We start from the raw sequence: 3,366 nt of genomic DNA on the forward strand, positions 1-3,366 counted from the left end.
GCCTGCTGCGCCCCTGGGGCGCAGCAGGCGGCCGAGCGCGGGCAGCGCGGGCGTGCCGAGCCGCGGGGACTGGGGCGCACGGCTGGCGGCGGAGTCCGGAGGGGCTAAATTGGGCGCTGGGGAGGGCGCTGGGGCGCTGGCTTCCGAAGCAGGGGGCGCCCGCTGGGGTTGCCATGCTCCCTCTAAGCTGTGGAGTCTTGTGAGCCAAAAGTCTACTTTGTGAGCTGCTGGCACTAAAGTTGTGAGCCAGCCGTTTGGCCACTGCATAAATTAGTCTGCTCCGGAGCCCTGCCTTCCTGAGCGAAGACAAAAATGTGTGCGCCGGAGGCTAAAAAACTGTGAGCTCGCTCACACTAACTCAGCTTAGAGGGAACACTGGTTGCGACGCTGCGCCTGCCTGCCTGCCGCCGCCGCCGCCCCATTTGCAAGTTGCAGCCGAGTTTGCAACGAGCGGGACCGCCCGCTGGCAACATCTGGGGCGGGGAGGGGGGAAACGCTGGGCACGCCGGTGGCCGTTGCGTTGCTGCCCTCTATATACCCCGCCGTTTCCCTCCAGAGAGGGACCCAGAGTCGCTGGCCGCCGCCCTCCGTGTCATCCTCACAACGACCCCTTGAGGTAGGCTAGGCGGAGCAGGTGTGCGGCAACGGACCCAGGGGAGCGCTGGCAGCGGGTTTCCAATGGCCCAGGGGGGATTTGCGGTCCCCCCCCCCCCCGGCCAGTGTCCCCTCTAAGCTGAGTCAGTGTGAGCCAGTTCACAGTTTTTTAGCCTCCGGCCCACGCGGTTTTGTTTCAGCTCAGGAAGGAGGGCTCCCAGAGCAAACTAACTTATTTGTTGTTGTTGTTGTTCAGTCGCACAGTCGAGTCCGACTCTTCGTGACCCCATGGACTAGATCCCGCCGGGCCCTCCTGTCTTCCGCTGTCCTCTGAAGTTTGCTCAGTTTCATGTTCATTGCATCGATGACACTGTCCAACCATCTCATCTTTTGCCGTCCCCGTCTTCTTTGACCTTCAATCTTTCCCAGCATCAGGGTCTTCTCCAGTGTGTGCCAAATCGCTCACAACTTTAATGCACTCGTAGCTCACCAAGTAGAATTTTTGCTCCCAAGACTCCACATTTTAGAAGGAGCATTGCCCGGGCCCTCTGGATTTCTGAGCCACCGGTCTGGATGAACTTCTGTTTGCATCGGTTTAGACGTTCAGAGAGCCGGTGTGGTGTAGTGGCAATCAGTGTTCCTTCTAAGTTGTGGAGTCTTGTGAGCAGCAATTCTACTTTGTGAGCAACTGGTATTAAAGTTGTGAACGAGCAATTTGGCAGCTGCATAAATCAGTTCGCTCTGGAGTCAACTTTCCTGAGCTAAGACTAAAATCTGTGAGCTGGATGCTAAAAAATGGTGAGCTAGCTCACACTAACTCAGCTTAGAGGGAACACTGGTGGCAATTGGTGCCGGAGGTGAAGGAAAGGATGCAGTCAGAGAGAAATGGAGCTGTTAAGTTTTCGCTGTCTTTTGGACCGAAAACAACAGCCAAAGAAACAGGAGAGTAAGAATCCTGGGGGAAAACCCAAAGGCCCGCTGGGATGGCCTCTTCCCCCCTAAGCAGCGCTCCCTCTAAGCTGTGGAGTCTTGTGAGCCAGAATTCTGCTTTGTGAGCGACTGGCATTAAAGCTGTGAGTGAGCCGTTTGGCTACTGCATTAATGAGTTTGCTCTGGAGCCCTCCTTCCTGAGCTAAGACAAAAATGAGTGAGCCGGAGGCTAAAAAACCGTGAGCTGGCTCATGCTCACTCAGCTTAGAGGAAACATGCCCCCTGAGGGCATGTTTCAGGCCCATAGCCCATGGTGGGGCACTGGGGGCGGTGCCCCCTATTGAATTTGCAGCGCCCCTGTGGAATCTGCACACTTCCACCCAGTCTTCCCCAATTTTTTCTGTTATAGTTTTCCTTAAGCTGCTCTTATGCTGCTGTGCCGGGCCGAAGCGCTTTCTGTAACCCTCCTTTCTGCTCACCCTTTACCCCAGCAGCAGGAGGAAGCAGCAGGAAGAGCCAGTGAAGGGTGAGTAGAAGAAAAGGAGGGTTACAGAAAAGTGCTTTGGGGTGGCGCAGCTGAAGCTCTCCTTCTCTTCCACTGCACCTGCGTTGGGGGGCCTGGGAGGATCGTGCCTCTTGCGTCATGTGACCCAGGCCACATGATGGTGTCAGAACCCACAGCCAACAACAGAGTACACAGTTCTTGGAAAGGTTATACTTTTATTGAAGAGCCATAGATGCATTAACACAGTCACTGTTAAGAATAGCAGTTGTCTCTTGAACCTAATGAGATATAGGGCATTTGTATGCACCCCCCCACTGCGCTCGCCAATTAGGCACCCTCTCGCGCCTGAGCTAAAGCCAGCAAACTGTTACTATGCGAAGCTGGGAATTGTTAGGCTCCCACGGTTTGCCTGGAAGGCAGACAACACACACCGCCACCTGTACTTCTTTAGAGATAAGCATTTCAGTGCAAAGCAGAGAGAGGAATGCGAAAGCAATTTACACCGACACTGAAAGAACATCCCAACCCCCATGGTGGCATAGCTGACAGATGGATAACATGATATTAGCAATTTAAATTTAATTAGTACCCCCCCCAAAAAAAAGTTCCTGGCTGTGGGGTGGCCTGTTTGCTTCTCCTGGGAGCTCAGATGGGGTTGCTTCGTTTGGGGGCCTCTAAGGCAGATGCGCTTTTGAGCAGCGGGTGGACCTGGCTGCAGCGGCCGCCCTCTGTCCAGCCGAATAATGTTTGCCCGGGGAGGGGAGGGATGTTGATGCAGGTCTGCCGTTTTTCGGGCAGATGCAGAAGTCCCAACTTAGAAAGATCCTTCCCTTTACTTACAAGGATGGGGAATGTATTCTGTGTGGACTCGGTGGTGGAATGCACCAGATTCATTCCCTAGCTGAAGTACAAACAGACAGGCAACCGGGTAACAACAAGCTTAAAGATTTGTTTGCCAGGCAAATGGTGACCACAGAAACAGGTGTGCAAAGAAAAACCACACCCTTGCAGGGGTGTTCCCTTCAGTTATATTCTTAGGTTACATCACGGTAAGCACGTGCAAAAACTGTAGCCAGAACCGAAACTTCAAGCTCCTGAGTAAAGTTTCCACGGCAAACCCCTGCACATTCCAAGGGCCGTTTGGGCAACTCAGCATCCCTGGTGCCTGTTTTAGTCTCCTGGAGTTGTTTAGCCCAGATGCTCGCAGCCGACTCCCCCTAGATAAGCTTATCTCAGCGCTCAGCACGAGCTTGTTCTCTTTGTACTTCTGCTTTCGCCCACTTTGCAAGTTACAAAGCGATTAAACGCTGCACATGCGACGTTAAATCACATTTTTT

Source organism: Gekko japonicus, unplaced genomic scaffold, assembly GCF_001447785.1.
Source record: "Gekko japonicus isolate JY-2015 unplaced genomic scaffold, Gekko_japonicus_V1.1 scaffold2068, whole genome shotgun sequence".
NCBI lineage: Eukaryota > Metazoa > Chordata > Lepidosauria > Squamata > Gekkonidae > Gekko > Gekko japonicus.